Below are 23,483 nucleotides of genomic sequence, written 5' to 3' on the forward strand. Positions count from 1 at the left end.
AGGATCCTCCTTGGGTAAGACTTGGAAGTAACAAATCCTCTTGCATCATAGGTGATACTTGTAATTGTTACATCTCCGGGTAGATCACCCCTGCAGATGGTATATCTTTTGCAGTCAGTGTAGTACTGCATTTGGGCTGCCAAGCGGAAAGTTCAGAGCATGAAATATGGAGCTGGACTGCCTGGGTTTGAATCCTTACTCTGTATTTTCTAGCTGTATGATCTCCACCAAATTATTTCATCTCTCTGTCCTCAGTTTGTCCATCTACAAGATAATGAACACCTACCTCATAGGGTGACGGTGGGGGATGACATGAGGTGATGAGTGGAAAATACTTAAGAAAGTGCCGACATCCAATTGCTTTGGTATAGACTTGTTACAGTGTTGGGGGCAGTAGAGATCAGTGGTTATGAATATGGGCTGAAGTCAGAAGGAATTCAGGTCTTGCCTCTACTCTCCAGACTGCGGATCATGGGGTGAGTCACATAATCTTCCGGTACCTCAGTCCCTCACCTGTATCAACTGAGCTACGAATCATTACCTTGTACAGGTGCCATGAGGATTGAAATGGCAGATGCAAAGTGCCAAGTGCTGGGTGTGGGTGTAGTATATGCTAGTTGCTGTCATGTTAGCAGGTGGCAGCTACTGTTCCTGTCCTCAGATGCTGGGCGTGAACAGCTGCTGGGCCCGGACATCCATAGGTCCTATGCACTGTCCAGGGCGTGGCCAAGGAGTGTGAAAATGTGTGGAGAGATCACTAACGTTACTCCCAATTATGTGTAGGTCCCGGGCGGTGTACCCTTAGCTAAATGAGACCCAGTCCGCCTGGCCTCAGATATGGGGGCATTCCAGCACACCAGTAACTACAGAATACAATAGTGCGTCTGGAGCAAGGAATTTTGAGGGTCCTCGGGAGGAAATAACTAGTTGAGCAGTCTTTCTAGAAGAGGTTTTTAAGCTAAGTCTCAAGAAACAGCCGTGTAAATGGGAGAAGTTGGAGAAAATACTGGTCATGGAGAGCTTTGAATCCCAGGCCAAGGTATTTTTCCTCAATTCAGTAAGAAATGGTATATTTTGTATTGCCAGGTGGCTGTGAGATGGGAGCTGGAGTCTGAAAAATGTTCAGGTGCACTGGGCCAACAAACTGTGGTTTAGCAACCCTCCTGTCTGGTTTGCACTGCCATCAGGCTCTAGTACTTGTAGAAGATGATAGTTAGAGAGGGATATGCCTAGAATAGTTTTAATGCCAAATTAATTATGTTTTTCTAACACATTTCCAAAAAACAATGCGAAGGTGGCTAGGGTCATTACTGTAAACCTCATTGCATCACCTTATGATTGCATGCAAACTAGAGATACAATGCATTAGTACCTACCAGTGGTGGGTACCTACCCCTGTGAGAAAATTGTAGAGAAATACAGGCACACACAATGAGTACAATTAAGACTGGGGAAATGTCAGTAAGATGCGTGGACTGCATCAATGTCAACACTCCGATTGTGCTATATTATAGTTTTGGAAGACATGAGCATTGGGAAGAAGTGGGCAAAGTGAACAAAAGATTTCTTTGTACTATTATTTTTTACAACATGTGAATCTTCAATTATCACAACAGAAATTTCAATTAAAAAACATTAGTAAAAGTTATGTTTTGTACAAAATGTGCCGTAGCAAGTCACATTCTGCTTCCCTCAATTATCCGTATTTAGGGGGCTTAGGGACACATAAAATATGCGCCATTATTTATCTTGGGGCCCCAACTGGAAAGGAGAGCAAAGTGCCTAAAAGGAAAGAGGTCAACAGCACAGGATTGCTTTGCTACTTTGATCTTAGTGAAACTGCACGTGACAGTTACCGAAAACTTTAGACAGTTCTGCCACAGAGGACTGACTTTACCCAGCTGTTTTCTGATTTACCCACTGAATCTACTATGTCACTTTTGCGTCTCCAAAGGTGGAGTTAAAATTATTCTTTTATAATGGAAGAGAAGTTTATCCACACACACAAAAGGAGTGGCCTGAAGTTGCCGGATGCAGCATTTTAAAATCCCGAAAGTTTTTACCTAACCCATTACTTTCGAAAAGTACAATCCACAGGGATGTGTGAACTTAATTTCTTGAGCAAGTTGGAGAAGACCGTGCTAGCAGGGCCAGATTATTACGAACTCTGTAATTATGCTTCCTCTGCTATGTTAAAGGTTTCCCTTCCCAACAAAAGGGCCGACTTCGACTTGAATGAGCGCCCCGAACTTTTATAAAGTGCAACAGGGGAAGAAATGGCAGGCTGGGAATCCGGCCCCGGGAAGGTTTCCACGGCGCTGGAGAACCACCACCTGAATTTCCAGAAAAGAAACTTCTCTTCCCCGAACTTGCAGAATTCCGCGAGTCCGGGAGCGCTCTAAGCGTTTGGCCGAGCTTCCGCGTCCCGGATGAGGGAAACTGAGGCACGGAGGGCGCGGCGCGCGCAGCTCCGGCCTCGGCGCCCGCCCGGAGGAGGGAACCCAGGCTTCCAGAGTTCTCCGCGCGGAGGCAAACACCTCCGAGCCGCCCGCCGCCCCGCCCTGCTCGGGACAAAGCCCGAGCCCGCGCCGGGAGGGGGCAGGGCGGCTCCCGCGCGCGCCCCGCTCCCCCGTGGGCGCGAGACTCCGCCCCGCCGCCCCTGCGGTGGGAGTCCGCGCCCCAACGGCTAGTCGGCCGAGCCGGGCCCGCCCCGAATCCCCATGACGTCACCGGCGGCGGCAGGCCCCGCCCCCGGCCCCGGGCGGCAGGCCGCATGACGTCACCGAGGCCCCACCCCTCCGGAGCGAGTTCGGTCCTGGCGTTCATTTCATTCCTGTCCTCATTCCGAACATTCTTAGCATCGCTCGCGCCGCGCCGCGCCGCCCGAGCCGAGCCGAGCCTCTGCAGCCGCCGCCGCGGCCCCGCCGCCCGCCGCGGGCGCCCACCAAGCACTTTGCAGACTCGCTTCCACCCTGCGGGCCAGTCCGCGCGGCGGGGCCCGGGCCCGGGGCGGCCGCGTCCGGGGACAGGCCATGCAGTGAAGCCCCCCCACCCCGTCCGCCTTTGCCCGGAGCCGCGGGCAGCAGCCCAGTGCGCCCAGCCGGCCCCGGGGCAGGAGCGGTGGTAGGCAGGGGTGGGGTGGCCCGGCCCGGGGACCGGGAGCCGGGGAGGGAGCCGGGCACCGAGCTGCGGGCGGGGAAGCGGCGCCGAAGTTTGCCTCGGACTCGCCGGGCGCTGCGGCGGCTCCTTTTGCCGAGGTAAGTTGGCGCGCGGGGCTGATGCTGGGGTGCGGGTGGCGCACGGAGCGCCGGGGGCGGGGGGCCGGCGGCGCGTCCGGCTCGGGCCGCTCTTTCTCTGCGGGCTCCGCTTTGTGTGCGGCGGGCGGGCACGCGGAGGGCCGCCGCCGGGCCCCCGCGCCCCCTTCAAGGTGAGCGGCCGGGCGCCGCCGCGCGAGTTGCCGGGACGCCAAGTTGGGCCGCGCGCTGCGGAGCCCGCGCGGCAACAGGCGGCCCCCGGCGGCGATCCCGGAGGCGCCGGGCGGGCCGCGCCGCGCCCCCCGCGTCCCCCTCGCCTGTCCGCCCGCACGCGCGCACACGCACACACCCTCACACCCTCCGGCAGTTTTCACGGTTCGCTTGGGGAAGTCAGAAGTTCGGAGCGGGCGCGGGCGGGGAGAGCCGCCGGCGCCGCCTCGGAGCCCGGAGCCGGCCGCCACCCCCCCCCGCCCCCACCGGGCCCCCACCCCCAGGCGCCGGGGCCCCCAGAGGCCAGCCCGGGGTCTGCGCCGACTCGTGTTGCCGGCGGGGGTTCGCTCCTTCTCAAAGATGAAAGAAGGCACGGTCGCCTTTGCCGCTTCTCCAGGACTGTTGCTGCCGCCGCCGCCGCCGCTTCATTGCACATTCAAGTGGAAAATTTTCAGGAGTCAGCAGAAACATTGTGTCCAAAAAAGACTGAGTCGCAGTTACCACCAAACCCTGAAGGAGACTCTCCCTGGAAAACTTCCCTTCGGTAGGAAATACTGGGGGATTTGTTTGTTTATTGGAAGAGAAATGATCCCCAGGAGAGGAGAAAATCAGGGTGTACTTCTAGTCTTTGTTCGTAGCAGCAACACTGTTTTCAAAAGTCCAGAGGCCCGCTTTCAAGAAAGTTCAACTTCCATGAGTTTCTTTTTTCTAAAATGCGTTTGTATATTTAAAAAAAACAAAACAAAACTGAAGCAACATTTTAAATGAGTTGAAAACAATGGAGGGCTCACACTTCCCTTATTCTCCTCCCACGAAAATAAATAAAATCCAGATCATAATTTTCTTTGCTTTTTAATTGTCTTTCTTTTTAAAGATTTATTTAAAGTTGAATGGTGTCACTCTATAAAAATATTTATGAAACAATGAAATAGCAGCCACCAGCATTTCTCAGGAGGCTTGTTAACTTCTCAGAAGCAAGTGGCTGCCTGTGATTTGCAGAAATGAAAATTGACCTCAGTAAGCACTGGAAACTTAGAGACAGATGATGTTCCAGGAGCGGGTAATGTAAAAAGGCCTGTTTTAAAAACAGTGCCTTGGAGGGAGCCCAGGTCCTGGGACAGAAAGGTCTGCAAAACCTATCAGATTTCAAAATGGTTAAACAAGAAAATTTAAAATGCTACAGATATTGCAAAGGAGCAGAACACTTAACAGTTCAGGGCAACCACATGTTTCTTCCCCCCCCACCCTTCTCCTTGATTGTTTCTGGAAGTTTTGGTGGTCTGATCGCTTGTGCTGTGCTGGGTGCTTGCAGGTGGTTACCTGAGTAGACGGATCCCTTTAGGAGCATGTGATCTGACTGCATTGTCAGAGCTGGCAGTGGGCTCCTTTCTCTGCAGTCTTCGGTGGCTTTGCTGTTGTGTCATGCACGGGGCTTCTCTGCCAGGGTACTCTGAGGCAGTGGTTCGGGAATATATCTCAGGCTGTGCCCAGTGCTTCGTCCTTTCACTATTGGGTTTGTGCCCTTTTGTAAATAGCAGGATCTTTGCGGCCAGACTTAGATCCAACTTTGGTTAAGAATCTTTCCTCTTAAGAAGGAAATAGTAGAACTAATTATCAAGTGACTCAGGAAAGACAAATGGATTAGTTGAACCTTTGTCAACAGCGAGGTTTTGAATCGTTGATTATTTTTGGGGTGGAAAGGCTTATTTTTCTAATCTCACTATTTCCATAAATGGTCAAAGATATTTTTGTTTAATATTTCTTTGTATGTGCAGCTCGGTGTTGAGCTCTCAGGTTTCAGATTTTAAACAGTTTGTGATTCTTTTATTTGTTGTTGGTATAAAAAATGAACTGATAAGCTGTATTCATTACTGGTTCTTGCTGATGGTATAAAAGTGCCAATGTAGACCGTTTTATTTTTACTTTAAGTATTATTTGATCTGCAGTGTTAGGGGAATATCAGGATAATTTTCTTTAAAAAAAATTTTTTTTTTTACAATTTTGAAACAAAACCAATGCGACACTTTGCCTTGACAGTAAGATTTGAAAAAATATAGGAAAGAATCTTTGTATAGATTACTCCTCTCAGTGAGCTTTCATAAAGTAACAAATAGAACTCCATCCAGAGAACATTCTTGAGAGATTGATGGTTTTTTTTTTTTCCTTATCCTTTTCCCAAAACATAAACCAGGACTCACCACGACATATACTTAATGAGATTTAATTTAAAGAGGGAGGGCAACCTAGTTTAGTTTGAGCCGGATTGAAACAAATTTCTCACGGAGAGGCGCTTCCTAGCATTGTGGTACAATGTGTGCCTAGGCCCCAGCAGCAAAGTAATTATATGTAAGGGCAGGTTTTGGGCGGGGTGGACGGGGGGGGGGGGGGCACGCTGGGGGAAGTCAGCTTCTTCCAGCTTCTGCCCTTCCCCTTTTCCTCTACCTCTCTGTTACTTTATACAACAAGAATTCTGTATTCATACACTCACTTTGGGGACTAATGTCCCCTTTTATAAGAACCAGGACAAGCAAGTCATAAGGAAAAGGGTGTGTGGGGTTTTTTGCTGCTTGCACTCAAGTTATTTAGAAACAATCTTGAATTCTGACACTGCACAACAGCAGGTATAGGAGGGCATTTCTCGGTGGGAAAATTTGAGAATATACTTGTGTATCATCCGTTTTTAGATCATATTTGTTGTATCTTCAGCAGAAAAGTATGTAACAGGAACAGCTGGAGGAGGTAGGTCTCAAATGCTAGACAGGCCTTTGAAGAAATGAGCTGTGCCATTAACAATATTTTTAAAGTTCCTTGTTTGAGAAATGGATCCATCTCTCTGCGTGGTGGTCAAACCAGAGCCTGTGCGTCTGTGGGATTACTTTTTTCTCTAGTCTCCTGTCCTATTACATGTTCATTGTGAGCACAGTTATACTGCCTGCAAAGGAAAATCGTGTTTTATCCCTCCAAAGGTGGTGCAAATACCTGCGTGTAGGAGCCGGCGTCCGTAAAGGGACCGAGTTCACAAGCAGGCAGTAGGTAGATAACACTTTTAAGCTTTTTAGGCACGTTGTCTTGTTCCCAATAAAGAGATTGCGAAAGACTAAAAATGCTGCCGAGTGAAAGCTGTGCCTAGGGGTTGGATCTATTTAGTGATAAAACTTTTTAGGTCTGTTTTTTCCAAAGACTGAGGACTAGACTACTAGCCAGAGCAAGTGTCCAGCTTTCTCTGCAGCGCTTCAGGGAAATCAGAGCCCACCTTTCCGTCGATAAAGGCGCTCCCTGCGGCTTCCTCTTTAGCGTTTGGAGACTGGAACTGCCAAGTGCTCGTGTCCCACTTCTGAACTCGGCAAAAAAAGTAGATTGTAAGCTTCTTGCCCTTTGACAAACTTGGGCTCTGCGGCTGGGCTGTTGGGGACTGACTGGCTGAAGCAATCTTTTAAAGCTGCCTGGTGCTTTTTCTTATTTTGTCTGTAGAAGCCACAGCTTATGCTGTGGTGTTTAAATTAGATCCCAAATCATGTTTGAACAATATCAGTGATATATTTTATCCTTTCACATTCACAAAGGTGATAAAATCAAGTAATTCGGGTGCACGTTAAGCCCTTACTGGTTCAAGGTTGGGCTTTTTGACAAATACCAGCTTAGTCCCCCTCGCATGACAGTGACTGCGCACTGCTGAGATCTGGGAAGTTTGGGCCTTCCCTCTTCTGGGATAGTTTGTGGAATGCTAGAATATTTGGATCTAAATATCTGCAGTGTTTGTGTGTGTGTGTTTTTATTTTGTTTCAAAGCTGTGAGTTATTGAGAGCCCCCAGCCTGCAAAGATTCTCATCACCAGCTTCTTTGACCCTATCCCTTGTCGGAATTTACGGTTGAAATTCAGCCATCTCTTCAGAGGGATTCAGCTGTCCTCATGGTGCCGAATAAGAGAATTTTGAAATATGTATTTTTATTTTAGTGAAAGCAAATGGGATGCCCCAAAGGGTGGGTTTTGAGGATGGTATTTTTTACAGGGTGGGTCTCGCTCAGCCCTGAAGGTCTGTCCAGCGCTTGGGTTTTTGCATGGTTGGGAGGATTCTCAGAAAATAGTTTCCATAGTCTGGGAGTCCTAGCTAACTGTGAAACCACTGGTCTCTCTTCTGATTGGAGGGGGAGGAGAATCTTAGAGACTGTCTTTTCTACTTTTGTGGCAAACCAAGGGAAGTCTCCATCCTGGCTGTATCCTGTTCCCAATCCCCCCCCCCCCATATTTACTATCCCCATCAGTGTTTACTCTCCTGATGTAATGCTTTCTGCTCTTTTTCGCATTAGTTTTTAAGGCTCTGTCCTAGGATTTCATTAGCAGTTTTAGTTTGAGGAACAAGGCCCAGCATTGGAAAATGGGTTTAAAAGAAAAAAGCAGCTTATTAATGAACAAGTTAAGCACCACCATCGTCTCCAATGGGGAATTCTGGTTGCTTTTAGGCATCTGACAGATTTAGATGTATGTGTACAGTGACTGAAACACTATTGACTGGGAATATACAACAATGACGAGTGCTGTTGTTTTTACTGATATATAAACTGAAAAACTGCTGCTAATGGTGGGAAATGTTAATTATGTGAGAACATATTGAACTTATATTCTCTGGCATGAACTTTTAAAAAAAATGCATGAACTGCGCTGCTTTTTTATAGGCACAGCTTTCTAATTATCATAATTCAGTTCAGCTCCGCTCTTGGATGGAGTTCAAGTGCAATCTCAATTTAACTTGAAAGGAGGTTTTTTTTTATTTAAAACTGAGAATGTTTAAGAAATTTGAAAAGTTCATCCAAGAATGTTGTCTGCTAAGGTGTTGGTAATTGGGGGGGGGGGGATGAAGTGAGTGCCTTTTTATAATAGTTAACTAGATCTGAATGTTAGATTTACTTTTTTTTTTTGCTTTGCACTGTATCCAGACCTGCATCTTGTACATTTATGCACAACCAGTGTCTTCTCTCTAATAGAGAGTAAACTAAATAAATGAATATTTTATTACCATTAATGATACAATCTCTGTAAAGATCAGAACCTCTTTAGAGGGTAGAGAGTAGAAAGCAATAAATGCAGAAATTTTATGAATTCATTTCAACAAAACCCACCATCAATCTTGGATACCAACCAAGCCTTTAGAAGGTGATCTCCTCATTTGTTCGTCTTTACATCGTGACTTGATGGCATCCTGTGACATGGGTCATCTTTGATAGCATTCATTCCACTGTCTTCTGTCCTTTAAATTTTCTCTGACCTTCGTGCCTTTTCCAAGGGAAAAAAAAAGTTAATGAAGCCCAGGCGCCAAATCCTCTGTGGAATCAATTTTAATTGGAAGAAAGAACAACTTAAGCTGGACCTTCCGACTTTCGTCCAGTCTGACTTCTGCTGAAAGGCAAAGGGAGCCCGCAGAAACCGAATGACTTCATTTGCTCTGGTACTTAAGAGCCGAATTCACTTCCACGGTGGTGAAATAAAAGGAGCCAAGTGTTTTAAATAGCCACTCCCCGAGGCCCGCCCGCCCGAGTGTTTGGAGAAAAGCGCATTGTCTGCTACCGCTCTCGCTGGGAGCTTGCCTGCCTCGCCCTCCCCCACCAGGCAGCTCTATTTCGGGAGCTGACATCTGGTTTTCTCTGTTCACCTGATGTGTACCTGCACACACGCGCGCCCGTGCGCGCGCGCGCACACACACACACCGCATGCGTGCATGTGTCCTGCTGGTAACGCATATTTTTGACGTTGAATGTGTGTTGTGTTTCAAGTCGTGACCGGGATACGGGGAGGCACAAGGCTAATAGCACAAAATAAAATGTAAACACAGCAGCCGCCCCACATGCCGCTGCTGCTGGGTTTCTGTCGGACGGTGCTCTCTGGGTAGGCGTGCCTATTGTTGTGGCCGCAACAGGCGGCAGAAGTTGGGGCACCATATGGCGGATGTGGGCCTCAGATAAGCTGTCTGGTAATTTAGCTTATCAATAGCATTTTGATATGCTTCATTTTCAGATCACCCATCCCTGTGGCTGGGGATGTCCTGGGGGCTAACTGATTGCAAACCATTGAAACCATTGTGAGCGATGCTTCCTTTGGTGGAATCTCTTTCAACCCATTCTCCCTGGCTGCCTTTTCATCTTAAAGCCTTTGGGAGACCGTGATGGTTAGAGTTAGAAAGAGCCCCGTCAGCTGAGGGGATGGCAGCCCTGTCCTGAAATCTGGAACACTCGGAAGACCTCAGCAAGTATTTTCATGGAGGGCAAAATAGAAAATAGGCTGTCTAATAGTATTTTTCATATAGGCAGAGCTGAGAAATTCCCGTAATTCAAAATCTGCCTTTGTTTTAAACACTGGAGAGATAAGGCCGGTATTGTTCTTTCTTATTTTGAGAAAAGGTTTCTAGTTTTGTTGTGCTTTCAAAATACCTCCCTAATTTCCTTTCACCTTTGAGTTTTACCTTAATCCTAAAATATAAAATTGATTGATGTGGATGTGACGGGAAACCATGAGAAGAGTCCTCTGTGATTTGGAGGCAGGAAGCAGCTCCCTTTGTGAGTAGGAATTGTTAAAGAGGGAAATATTTCTAGAATACTTCTGCTCAGGTGTCTGAGCTGAAGGAAAACCACTCTTCCAGTGGGGAACCGGCAGAGGGACTCCAGCCTGAGCTGCTGGAGCTGACTCGGATTCTGCACACAGTAGGTGGCTCTGTGGAAATTTGATGATGTGCATTACACGTGCTTGGCAGCCCTGTGAATCTCATTCAGCAAATCCTTGTGTCGCTGATACCTGCGGGGGAGGAAGACAAGGTCAGACCGGCTGCCCCTTTCCCAGTGCACCCTCCCTGGATGTTCTCGCTCACCTTCCCAGGCCCCTCATCTTTTCCCACATTTTGACTTCTGGGTTTGTAGTGCACTGTACCCAGATCCTTTTGCGTGGCTAATTTGAGATGATTCCGACTCAAATCCAGGTCACCTGCTTTCCGTGCCTGCCCCAGAGAGCCCCTGCCGCACCAGGGTTCCCACCTGAGCACGTGCACCGCGGCCTCCGCAGATCTTTCCGCAGCCTGGACATTACCCCTGGAGATTTAGGAGGGCTGGCCTGGGTGCAAAGTTTCTGTATTTTTAAGAGGTCCGCGGTAGTGTCCACCTCTGGTTAGGAGCCCTCGCTCTGGGTATTCTACTTCTTCAGATCCAGTCAGTCAAAATTTGGCCAGCCCTCCTGAGTGGGATTTTTTTCCCCCCTGTATTTGTGGGCTTACCCCCCCCCCCCCCGTATTTGTGAACGAATACCGAATCTTGATGGAATTAACTAAGATGTACTTGGTTGGTTTTAAAAATACAGCCGTACAAAGATAAGGTTGCACCTTTCTATTGCAGGAAAAGCAGTAAAATGAACAAAACCATCTCCCCCATGTTTGGCAATCATCTCTTACCCGTTGGGAGTGTAGCAGTTGATTCCAGATGTGATTATAGAGGTGAGGTGTGTGTCAGGCTTGCTGGCAAGGGGTTTAAGGGACTAGTTCTTGTCTGGCTGCTTGCAGAGGTGGTGCTGCTTTCTGGGTAGTGAGGCTGCTCGCGGAGCTCGTCAAGTGGTAACGTTTGGTGTAGCGGGGGGATGGGAAGGGTGATCCTGACGGGGTCCCAGAGATGAGCCTGCTACTCGCTAAACCACACTTGGCTTTTCATTCCTTTCTTCTCTCTCCTTCCACCATGCGCACTTGGAGGTCCAGATGCTCCCAGTTTTGTGTAGAATTGCTGCTTGCCTCTGGTGGTTTAAACATTTACAGGTGCTACTGGGTGCCAGGGATTTGGTGGTCAGCCAAAGGTGGTCAGAGAATGGTGGTCAGTAAACACCCCTGCAAAGTCTGTAGTTCGGCAAGGGAAACAGGCCTGTAAAGAGATCGTCACCACCCAGTGGGGCAGCTGTGTGTTCCGTATTTCGTGCGTTCCAAGATGCAACTTTTTGTATATTTGAAGTTGGGACGTGGCCTGCAGTCGTGGCTGGCCAGGCAGGGGTCATGGTCTGCCATGCGGTCGCACACACTCATCAAAGCCTGTGGAACAGACGCAGGAGAGGAAGAGAATCCCGGAGCCCGCTCTGGGGCATTCCTAAGGATGCGCTTGATGTCTCCAGTGCTCTTGGCACGAGGGTGATAGTATGTGGAAAAGCGTGGGTGTTGATCTCTCTGAGAAGTTGTTTTAGGTATATCTTACCCAATTTATTTTGCTTATTATTTTCCTCTTCCTGTGCAAGATTGACCTATGCTTAAAAAAAAGTTACAGTGTAGCGTGTATGAAATTTGCTTTTTGAGTGATAAGGCAGCACTCTGTGGTTTGTTCCACAGCAATATTTTTTAGAAATAAAATCGTGTTGCATTGTACAACCAGGGGTGTGTTCGAGTTGATGAAATGTTGAAGAACCATGTTTGCATCTCTATCCAAAAGGATCTGTGAGATTTTATGTTATTGACAGAGGTTGTTTGGAGGGAGTGGTTTGGGAAGGAGCTCTTATTTTTTAAGCATGTGTAGTTTTTAGGAGCATGAATGTCCTTGTGTAGTATCAGAATAAAGGGGAAAAATAACTCCATTGTCTAAGTGCTCTTGATAATACCCACCCAGGCAGCTGTGTTGCTCAGTGGTAGGGACTGCGGACAGCTTTGCAGAGAAAGGGATGCTGGAGTTGGGTCTTGAAGGGAAAGAGTTTTTTTTTTAAGTTATTTTTTTGCCAGGTGCCATTTTGGAAGTAGCGTGGAGCTAAGTTGTTAAAAAACAAATGACCCCCCTGAAATACTCTCCGGTGACCTCAACCCTCAAACAGTGATAGAAAAGGTTTATTGCTGGTCGTGAGCCCCTACAGATCGGAAACTCGGCTGTGAGCAATTAACTGAAAGAAGCAGAGGGAACTGGTTGACAAGGGGAGTGGAAGTGTCCTGATTCTGGCTGGGAAAAAGGCAGGATAATAATGTAGTTTTAAAAACCCAGGTTTGGAGTAGGACACTCCTTAGTTGGACTCTTGGCTCAGCCACTTTCTGGTTCTGTGGCCTTGGACAAATTGCCCTCTGAGCCTTGGTGTCCTCATCTCTGAATTTCAGTAGAATGCCTCCTGTATGCCTGACATGTCATACATGCTCAGGAAATAGCAATTTCTTTTTTTTTTTTTTTTTAAGATTTATTTATTTCTCAGAGAGAGAGAAGGGGGGGAGGAGGGAGGTAGAGGGAGAGGGAGAAGCAAGCTCCCCTCTGAGCAAGGAGCTGGATGTGGGGCTCCATCCCAGGACCCTGGGATCATGACCTGAGCCAAAGGCAGATGCTTAACCGACTGAGCCGCTCCAGTAAATAGCAATTTCAGATGTTACGTTGAATGCTAGTTCTTCACAGATCTCCTGCCAGGTGAGCCTGGACAGTGACTCTTGAGGGCTACCCAAGGCTGAGGCTGAGTTACTTAGAAGAGCTGGACTTCAGGACTCAGGCAAATGGAGTCAAATCCACGAGTGGCTGAGGTACCCCATAAAGTCTAAGACCATTAATCGCTTTGAACCATACTTCCTCTATTAATAAGCGGTGGAAGAAACCCATCAGTAAATGTGTGAGGTTATTCCTTGCCAAGTGGTAGTATGAATTAAATGGAAATGCTTCCAAAGATGGGTAGCATGGTGCACCTTTGTCCGCCTGAAAGGAAACCTCTTCCTTAGATTCCTTTTTTTTTTTAAAGATTCCTGCTTTTTTTTAAAGATTTTATTTATTTATTTGAGAGAGAGCGAGCGAGTGAGGACAAGCTGAGGGGAGAAGCAGAGGGAGAAGCAGACTCCCCCTGAGCAGGGAGCCTGATGGGGGGCTCGATCCCAGGACCCTGAGATCATGACCTGAGCCGAAGGCAGCCACAGAACCAACTGAGCCACCCAGGTGCCCTTCTTCCTTAGATTCTTGCTTGGAAGGCAAACTCCTAACTTTGGGATTGGGTTCTAAAAGTTCTCTAAGATGATTGTATGGAACTCATCTTTTCATAGAGAAACTATGCTTAGGGCCCTGGACCTGCTGGGGAGACCATGGAGGAACTGTCCCTGGAGTTTTGAGGTTGGATCAAGAGGCAGACACTTAACTGAGCCACCTAGGTGCCTCTGCACTTTTTTTTTTTTTAACTTTCTTTCCTATTTTATTTTATTTATTTTTGAGAGTAGGCCCCACGCTCAGTGTGGAGCTTGAACTCAGGACCCTGAGGTCAAGACTGTGCGCTATACCTATTGAGTCAGCTGGGCGGCCCCCCTCCCCACCCAGTGCACTTAATACCTATTAGGGAGCAGGCTGCTTCTCTGCTCTGCTCTCAGTTTCTACATCTGGAAAATGGAGCTGATGCTACGTACTCTGAAGGGTTGTGGGAAAGTCGAGGGAAGAGCTAGCTCGGGAGGCTAGAGCTGCAGGTGCGACGGCTGCTGGACCACAGACCATCCTAGTAATCTCAGTGCGCCAAGCTCCGAAATGGAATCTGTGCCCCTTGTGTTAGACTCCTTTCTGTGGACCCGAAATCTGTTTCAAATAATGATTCACACTCGTGTGACTGGCAGCCCATCCATTCTTTTGCCAGTGTGTTTGCATATTAAAGAGGATGTTTGTTAATCCAAGATGAGTGTCTCTTTGGGTTAGCACCCAGGTACTCCCTGGATGGATGAGCTGGATCTCTCCTGGAAGCTGGTCGGTTGTGACCTGGGTTTTCAGAGTCTTCTGCCCGAAGCTGGTCAGCTACACTTGAGCAGGGTGTGTCCATGTCCCCGTGCTTTCGACTGGGGCCACGCCCAGGGACTGGTCTGAGCAGGTAAGATTGCTTTGTGTGAGCCTGGGTTGGGGACCACCTGCATTTTATAGACCTCTCCTGTTGTCCCTTAACCAGGTTACATGGAACTGTGTGTGAGTGAACCTGGTTTCCTAGCCTTTAAATTAAGAATTGAAATGAAAGATTGTTAGGAGAGATGAGTGGACTTGGCGGGAGGGATAGAGGCTTTTGCAGGCAGGCACACCAAGCGTTGAGGTGTGGAGAGAGGCACGTTTAAAGACAATTCGCAACCTGTGACTCTGCTAAAAGCCACTGAATTGTATAATTTCAAAGGGTAGATTTTATGGTATGTGACTTATATCTCACAGAATCAATACAGCAGTGGCGCCTGGGTGGCGCAGCGGTTAAGCGTCTGCCTTTGGCTCAGGGCATGATCCCAGCGTTCTGGGATCGAGCCCCACATCGGGCTCTTCTGCTGGGAGCCTGCTTCTTCCTCTCCCACTCCTCCTGCTTGTGTTCCCTCTCTCACTGGCTGTCTCTGTCTCTGTCGAATAAATAAATAAAATCTTAAAAAAAAAAAAATCTTTAAAAAAAAAAAAAGAATCAATACAGCACTGAGTCCAGTCATCACATTGAACAACGTTGGCTGTACTTACCATGACCCCCCGCCGCAGGTGAACATTTATTTTGCTGGTCAGATGATTAAGGTTGATATGCAGAGTGATGTCCTCATACAAGTTTACATTTCTGCTTATTTACTGGATTGAGTGAGGGGCCTATAGGTATCCATTAGAAGTGTCTAAGGTAGAAGATGCTTTTACTTTAGAAAGAGTAATTTCAATAATGCGGAATGACTTGCTCCTTCCTGATAAAGGCTGACTATGCTAACTGCCCGTGTGGCTTACACTTAAGCCATCCAAGACCTCAATAAATACCAACAAGGAAAAACTGGGAGATCAGGTGCTAGGAGAGACCCGGAAGGCACCTGCGGCTGCCAAGTCCAGTATCGAATCTGCTTTGTAAGTTGACTTAAGATGGGGAAGAAAAGAATCCCGGGTTAGGTTAATTTATACCCCCAAATTTCAGCTTCTGCTCTGCCCAGTGTTTTCTTAATTGTAACTTGGTCTTGCCCCTGTGTCCTCCCACGTGCTCCCTGTCTTCCTCATAATAACTGTTCGTGGCAGTTTTTATCCATTGGTGTTTTGTAAAGGGTTGTCCTCTTCCGTCCCTCGTGGCTGTGTATGTGCTTGCCTGGTACAGTCCTGCTCCTTGTCTGCGAGCAGTAGCCAGTAGCCCCCTCTTTTCCTCTCCAGTGCCCCGTTTTGGGCGATAAACTATACAGTCATTCTACTATTAGGAAACTATTGAGGAAACTGGATGACCTCCTTTAATTAGGCAGAATGGAGGGAAAATCTTTGGGCAGGAGGTCTTTGTGGCCAGGGCTTGAGCTCCGGACAGCATTATTCTGGAAGGCGGGTCCCAGGCTGTTTCTGAGAGCAGAGTTACAATAGAGGAGCTTTTCCTCTAAACCTGTGCTACTTTTAACCAAATTGCTTCAAACCATCCATTGTTGTGCAGATCAATTCATAATGTATTAAAAAAAGAAAAAGTGTCCATTCATAGGGATGATTCAGCATTCGTTCATTTCCTTTTAGACTAGCAAAGTTTAATTGAGAAGTTTTTCCCAGTGGAATTCTGAAAGGTTTGTATTGTGTCAGACTCGGGGATTTCAGATTATATTTTAGGACTTGTGGTCTCAGTGCTCTTGACATTCTTAGGTTTCAGGCTTGTTCCTCTTTGTTCTTTGGGAGACGGTGGGATCCTGTCCTATGATGTACCTAAATCTGTAAGGCAGGGAAAGTAGCATGGAATTTAAGGAATTTTAGTACTTCGCCTTAAACCAAAAGTAATTGTAGCAACATCGCTCAGTTCCAGGTGGTGGTTTTGACACCACTGTTTATTTAGTTCTTTTATCATGTGCTTTAGGCAGTCACTGGGGCAGGTGTTCAGTGTACTGTGCTGTCTTTCAGGTCTTTTGCTGTTGAGTTAGCACTGTTTCCTTGTTGGGGCCAGTCATCGGGGAAGGCAGTATTGAGGGTCCCCCATAGGCCAGGGTCTTGGCCCCCCCACTTGGCAGCTGTGTAGAGGGAAGGCTTGGTTGGACAGCCCCTGCCGTTGGCCCTCCCTGTGCCCTTGGGCAGGCAAGTCACTTGAAAATCTTGCGTTTCCCTCTGGGAAGATGATGCTGGGCCACCTTCCCCCAGCCCGCTTTTTGAGCTGAGCTTTAGATCAAAGAGATTACACGTTGAAAGCCTAGGCAGAAAGGTCCTGGAGAACTGCATCTTTATCAGACTCATTCCATCCCTTGCCCCACACTCCCCTCCCAAAGGCAGGGTTTGGGGAGGAGGAGCTGTACTCCTGAGTCCCTTCCATAATTTCTGGTTGCATCCATCCCCAGGCCACTCTGGAGAATTGGGTAAGCAAGGGAGACTGGCCAGATTATGTCTTAAGCCCATTCTTCAGCATGACCTCATCTAAACCCAACAGCTCCATTTGTAGTTGAAGGACGTGAAGCTCAGAGAGGTTTAGTACCGTGTCCAAGGTCACACAGCCAGTGTCATGTGTCACAGGGTCAGTGTTTGAAGCCAGTTCCTGGATCTGTGGCTCTGCGGCTGCCAGGCTAAAAAGATTGCATATGAAGTCACTTGTCAGGTTTTATTATTGTGGCATTTGAACGGAGTTAAGACAGAGGTCAGCTTCCCCTCACTTGGTGTATTTGTGCAGAAACGGTAAAGTACAGAATAACCTTGTGTTGTGTTCTTTGTGGCCTGTTGTACTCTGTCTTAAAACGAACATGTGGCTAGGGTCCTAAAAAATTGGGCGTGACTGGCTCAAGCTTTTTATCAGGGGATTGTCTCACCTTCGTTTTGTCTTCTTGGCAAGGGGCAAGAGTCGCGTCTGCCCCCTTGTTTTCAGTCCTAAAGACTCCCCTCTCAGACTGGGTATACTGGCCATTGAAAATGAGAGGGCAAGGCTCCCGGGGGCTGTATTGTTCCAAACTCCTTTATGTATGTGTGTGGAGGTGAGGCTGGTTTGGAAGCCTGGTTGGTGTGTGTGTGTGCGTGTGTGTGTGCGTGTGTGTGTGTGTGTGTGTGTGTGTGTGTGTGTGTGTGTGTGTAGGCTAATGCTCTTTGAAAGCCTGGGACTGGACCTGCCAGTTTCTCTGGTTTTTCTTTGGAATGTGCTCTGTTGGCAGACTGTCAGAATAAGTTAGCTCCCCCCCACCCTCCACCTGAACGCCTAGATATGGAAATGGCCTCATGCTGGGGGTGGGATTTAGGCAGATGCCCTTGACTTCATTCCTTCATAGTAGGGGTGCTTGAGAACCTGGGGAGATGGAATGAATTCCTTCCCTTCCCTGCCCAGGTGATTGCCCAGGTGACGTACCTGGTGGAAAATATGCCTTAGGCTGTGATATGGGGTGGGCAGTGGTGGGGGCTGAGGGGAGAAAAGGTTAATGGGCTTGCTCAGAGCCCTTAGTAATTAGGCCTCCGAAAAAGACATTAAGATCTTCAAAATGGGATTGCTGATGTGGCTGCTACCCATCTTTGACATCTCGGCTGGGTTTTAGTGAGAGAGAGTGGGCTGGTCCATACTCTTTTCCTCCTGTTCACCTGATTCTGGTGACTCTGGTCCAAAAGGGCATGTTGGGGCCACTGATGGCCAGTTTCTGAGACTTGTGGTCTTATCTTTCCCTCCTTCCCAGTCTACTGGTTTGCTCCCTTCCTAGAGTCTTCATACCTTTCCCTGTGCCTTTTGGGTACTTCTGCTATTGGCCGTTTTGGTCTTGTCCTAACTTTGTATAGTTCTCTGTAGCGTTTGGTATATTTAGCAAAGGAGCCTAAAAGCCTGGCTTTGATGTCAGACCCTGGTTCCAGCTCCAGTCCTGCTCTTACTGAGTGTGTGATCTGAAGTAAGTTATTCCGTTTCCTCATCTGAAAATAAAGAAAATAATAATATGATAAAGTGAAATATGAAGCCATAGGGTGACTGGCCGGCAGTGAGCTTCGCCATTGTCTCCCCCAACCAGTTCCGGAGTCCCCTGCTCCCTCTGCCTCCAGCCCCCCAGCCGGAGTTTCTGAGGGCTTTGTCCGAGCCAGAATGGTCCCGTCTGCTGGGAGCTAATTTATTTGCTTTTCCATCTTCCTCTATTGGGTTTAGTTTTAAGCTTTTTCCCAGTTTCCACTCTTGCTGGATTTCCTGCTCTGTTGTTTTTCTCTCTTCAGACAATTTCCCTTTTGCTTTCACATTTTTACACACAAGACGCGCATCTACACACATGCGTGCAGCCTGGGCTTTTCCCCCTTTATCCTCTGCTGTCATCACTGTGAGATCTTACAGAGACTGCCCCTGCAGATCCCCGGGTGTCCCCAAAAGTGGTCATCAGAAAAGCCCCACTTCTCGATTCTGCTGCCTTTAAAGCACTGGGGAACTGCGAATCTTTTGGCCTACGGAGTTATCAGTGCTCTCAAGAGTTGTTACTGTTTTGAAAAGACAGGAGGCATTCTCATTCTCATGTTGATGAATCTGTAGAATTACATTTCTTCTACTTATCTCTTTGACCTTGGGCAACCTCTTTAATCTTTTCAAACCTCAGTTTCCTTACTTATAAAATGGACAAAGTAGTGCCATCCTCTTGGATTATAGCGAGGGTTAGTACAGTGCCTGGCAGAGAAGGTAGTGTCGCATAAGTCACCATCACTAGGTCACTGGCTCTGGGTGATCACTGTCACCCAGTAGTTAAAATTAGAATGCCAAGTACTTCTTCCTGTAGCGTCTTTCTCTCTGTGTGAGAGAGGGGGACAAGAAAAGTATCTTATATTTTATTTCAGATTTTCAAAACTTTTACTGTGGAAAAATTCAGTACAATAGAGGGCTGTGACCTTCCCGTGTCCCATCATCACTTAGCAACGGTCATCAACTCCTGGCCATTCTTGTTTCTTCTAAACCCCTGGCTCCTCTCCCACTGGATTTTTGTTCTGAAGCAATCCCAGATGTCATACCATTTCATCTGTAAAGTTTCCAGTAAGTGCTTAAAAACTATGACTCTTTAAAAAAATACTAACTGTAATATCATCATCACAACCTTTTAATAATAATTCCTTAATAGAAAATATCTATAAAAATCACCGTTCAAATTTCCTTGATTGTCTCATCAGTGTTTTCCCATCGTTGGGTTTGTTTAAATCCAGGTCGGGACAAGATCCACAGGTTGTATTTGGTTACTGTGTTTCTTTAAAACTCTATAGAGATCTCTCTTCCCTCCTTTATTTTCCCCTTGCAGTTGGTTTGTTATAAAAGCTGCACCGTGTCTCTCTCGAGTTTCCCTCATTCTGGATTTTGCAGCCACATCCTCACAGTGCCATGTATCATGTTCTGCTATCCTCTGGAATTCCCATAAGTGGGAATTTAGATCCACAAGTTCGATCTGGTTCAGGTTTAATGTTTTTATTTGTGGGTGTTTTTTTTTTTTTTTTTTGAGTGGAATATTTCATAACTAGTGTTTCCACAAGAGGTACGTAATCATAACGTGTGGTTGTCTCTCTTTTTATGATATTAACAGCCATTGGTTTATGATCTCTGCCCTATCTCTTATTTCATATGGGCTTTGTAAACTGGTAGTATTCCAGTCCTCTTGTTCTTTCCTCATGTAGTAGCTAGTAGACGTTTACAGAGAAATGTTCTCTTATCAGTTATTTGGTTAACCTGGTGTGTGGTTTGTACAGGAGAGGCAGGTTTCTGGTTTTGTTTTTTGTTTGAGTATCATTATGCAATCATAGATTTTAAATTATTAGATGCATTTGAATACATTACAGTTCCTCTTATTGATACTCAGATTGTACCATCTTTGGCCAAGACGAGTTTCTTTAGTGAGTTCCTTTGTCCTTTTCATGTGACCGTGATAGTTTTTGATAGCTTCTTGCTATCCATTCTCTTCCTGTGTATTCTTGACTTAGAATGAATCATTTCTGCTGGGATTTTGGTTCCTTGTAGTGGAAAATGGTATTTCAAGGCTACGCTGTGAGCGCTAGGGTCTCTGCTTCCCCTCACACCACTTGTTCAGAAATGGATCCCACCTTCCAGGTCAACTTGTCGACCCATGGTTAATCCTTTCCTCACGCACTTGTCTCATGTTGGCTCCTTTGGCTCTCAGTCGCCACGTCCATGCCCTTGCTTGCCATCTTGTCCTTTTCTCCCCTAAGAAAAAAGCCCAAACCAAAGAATTCCCCAGGGACAGTTCATGGTTTGACACTCATCGTGAAGGCCAAAGCTCACATTAATTCAGGCTTTACCGAAGACTTCAGTCAGTTCCATTGGTGCTGTCTACCCAGTAGTTCATTCTGCTCCTGTTTAAATAACCAGAAGGCGAGAAATTCCTTATCTTATTACCTCCCTGAGCCATTCAGACTGGAAGCTATATTATGATGAGATTGTTGGGGTCATTTACCCACATCTGTTTGAATAAATGCTCCTTGAATTAAGTTTTGTACCTTCCTCTCTTGAAGTGTTTAAAATAGAATATATTGAATCTCTCAGTCATTTAAAGAATTTATCACTAATACATTATTTTTATAAGCAAAAAAAGCAAGGTTAAAGCTTTGTGGTTTTAGGCAGATTTATGCAGTGGCGTCCTTAGAACCCAGCGAGTGTGGTGCTGCTGTGGAAACACTATAGTAAGCCTCTAAGCCTAAAATGAGTGCTTTTTTCTTTAACAGGTCTGCCGTTAGATTTATTTTTAGTAATTCCTATCTTTGTTTCTTGGAAATTGTTTTGATACCCATGTTGGTTCATCGCGGGATATGCACTTAGGGAAAAAGTAAAAATTAAAAAAAAAATTAAAAGCTCATTTTAGGGAGAAGCAGCTCTAATGCTCTCCTCAGAGGGTCCATTCAGGCCAGGAGTTTCGGCTTCAGGAATACTTTTTCTGTTTTGTTGGTGAAACAAAGCCACGTGCGTTCACAATCCAGCCAGCACAGCCTCACAACAGAATGAGCGACGAGTCCTGAAGTGATCATCGTTCATGACGTCCCTGAGGAATGAACCAGCATCCTGGCCGATGACATTTTGGGTACTCACTTAGTAACCAACTGCCCGCCCTCCCTGCGTTTTATTTTCATTTTTTTTAAGAAAGGCAGTGAGCTTCATTTAATGGTTCCTCTGTATTAAAGCAAAGCACAGCATTGTAGGGGTTCGTTCCCTCCCTTTTCCTCCACGGCACAGAGAGAGGGCAAGGAGCCCTGTAATTCACAGGCAGGCCGGCCTCTGTGCCCTGAGGTAAACTTGGTTTCACAAAGGGAATTTTCATTGTGGTCCTGTGGCTCCCTGACATAGTGGAGGCTTCAGGAGGCAAGTGGTAAAAGCTACCAGAGAAAAAGCTGGACCGGAGCCACTGACGTCATGTCAGTAAATCTGCTGGAGGAGCCCCGCCGAGCAGTGCCTGCCAGCCAGCCCCTGCACTTTGGCCTTGCCTGGTCAACTGTTCTCACTGTTTCCTCCACCCCCCACCCAGCCGACATTGTTGTTTTCCTTTTCCCTCTGTGCGCTGGGCTGGTGTTGAAACCAGTAAACACTTTGAAAGCCATCCCAGTGGATGGCTGGTCCTGTGTTTGATGCCTTCCACTGGGGGAAAGGGGCAACCCAAGGATTGGTGTGGGCAGGGGAGGTTTGAAAACGGGTCCCTCATGGGACTTCTCCATGATGAATGAATCCGTGGGGACCTCGTGGGAAGCAGCCAGAGGTGCCAGCTCCTGACCCGATACTTTTAGAGAGCTTTGCTCTTCAGTACTGTGTGTGTGTCCGTCCGTCCGTCCACGTGCGCACGTGTGTCCGTCCCCATTCGTCTGCTTGTGTGTGGGTGTGTGTGTGTTGTGTGTGAGTGTGTGGTGGGGCGAAGAGAATAATGTTCAGAGGCAGAGGACGGTGGAAGTCCTGAGTCGCAGTGTTCTGTAGAGGGTGATTTAAGAGAATGAGTTCCACTAGGAGTCCTTTATTACCCATTACTCATTGGTCAGCTAACCCCGACCTCTCCTGTTGCACGTCTAACAGTTAAATCTAGAGCTGCATGCTTCTTCACATCTTGGGTATTTAGAGTCACAACCCCAGATGCGACTGAATTAAAATATTGCTGTGCTAAATCTATTTTTACATCGAGGGGAATGACATCTAAAAATAAACCTTATCCCACCTGTTATCCACTTTGGGGAAGTTTGAATGCTGTCAAGTCACAGCCCACAGACTAGGCTTTTGATCATGGCTTCAAATGGGATGTCCGCATACCACTTTTCCTGTCACTGGCGTGATGTTTTATTTTATTAACCATCATCCTCGTGCTTATTTTGCTGGGCAGATTCATTTGCAAATAAGAGTGAAGCGTAAGTTCAGGTTGGTTTTGAAGCCCCTGAGTCTTAGGGTCAGAAACATATTAAAAGCAGTATCTTATCCATGAATCATTAGATGAGTCAGTTCCTGAAACCACTACAAGCCTCATAGTTCTTGGCTACAAGCAAAAGCAGGAAATCCAGGCTTCAATAACTTCCTTTCCCGGTCCTGGCTGTAGTCGCATTGGTGGTTAGGTTCTGCTGCCTGCCTTTGTAAGCGGTAGGAAGATGTATGTCTGAGGAACAAAGGCGCTCGAGTCAATTTACTGAAACTGTTTATAATTTGTGGTCTCGATCTGAATGTGAGGCTGCATTGGCATACCCTGCTCTGCCGTTCAGCCCTGCACACTCTGCCCGTGCCCGGGAAGGCGGCGGGCTGGGTCCCTTGAAATGCTCCCAACAAACACGAGGCGAATGCTGCAGGGGGCTTTCATGTTCCAGGGAATCCTCAAACTTGGGGGCATGGAAGCAGACATTAGGCAGAAAGCTCTGGAGTCCATATGTACAGCTGAAGTATCAACTTCTTTTGTTCTCTCGGTGAAGAGAGAGGGAGGGTGAGGGAGGGAGGGGAGAGAGAATGAGAGAGAAAGAGAAAGAGAAAGAAAGAGAGAGAAAGAAAGGAGAGGAGAGAACACACCCATGCCAGCCGGCCCGAGCTCTGGCTTGTCTCTTGCTTTTTTCTTGCAATTTACTTCCTTCTAAACAGGGTCTTGTTTTTTTTTTTTTTTTTTTTTTTTTGCTTTTAATTCCTTTTGCAGTGTTTCAGGCCAGTCTTGCTGACTTCAAAATCAGCTTGGTAACTATTTTATTAAACAC

At 47.1% G+C, this 23,483-nt stretch overlaps 1 protein-coding gene across 2 annotated transcripts in view; it reads left to right on the plus strand.

Annotated features, from left to right (window-relative positions):
* Positions 1 to 3,048: 3,048 nt before the first annotated feature.
* The window catches only part of TEAD1 (TEA domain transcription factor 1), a 259,997-nt gene continuing 239,562 nt past the window's right edge, over positions 3,049 to 23,483 (plus strand). The window contains exons 1-2 of one of the 2 annotated variants that reach the window (XM_045796512.2): positions 3,136 to 3,257; positions 3,862 to 4,008. The gene's annotated coding sequence lies outside the window, so the exon portion shown is untranslated. Of the gene's footprint in view, positions 3,258 to 3,861; positions 4,009 to 23,483 lie in introns of both variants that reach the window. The other variant, XM_087855286.1, reaches the window with a different exon arrangement.

The sequence above is a fragment of the Ursus americanus genome, chromosome 24, assembly GCF_024610735.1.
Source record: "Ursus americanus isolate L20-20 chromosome 24, mUrsAme1.1.p, whole genome shotgun sequence".
Taxonomy (NCBI): Eukaryota; Metazoa; Chordata; class Mammalia; order Carnivora; family Ursidae; genus Ursus; species Ursus americanus.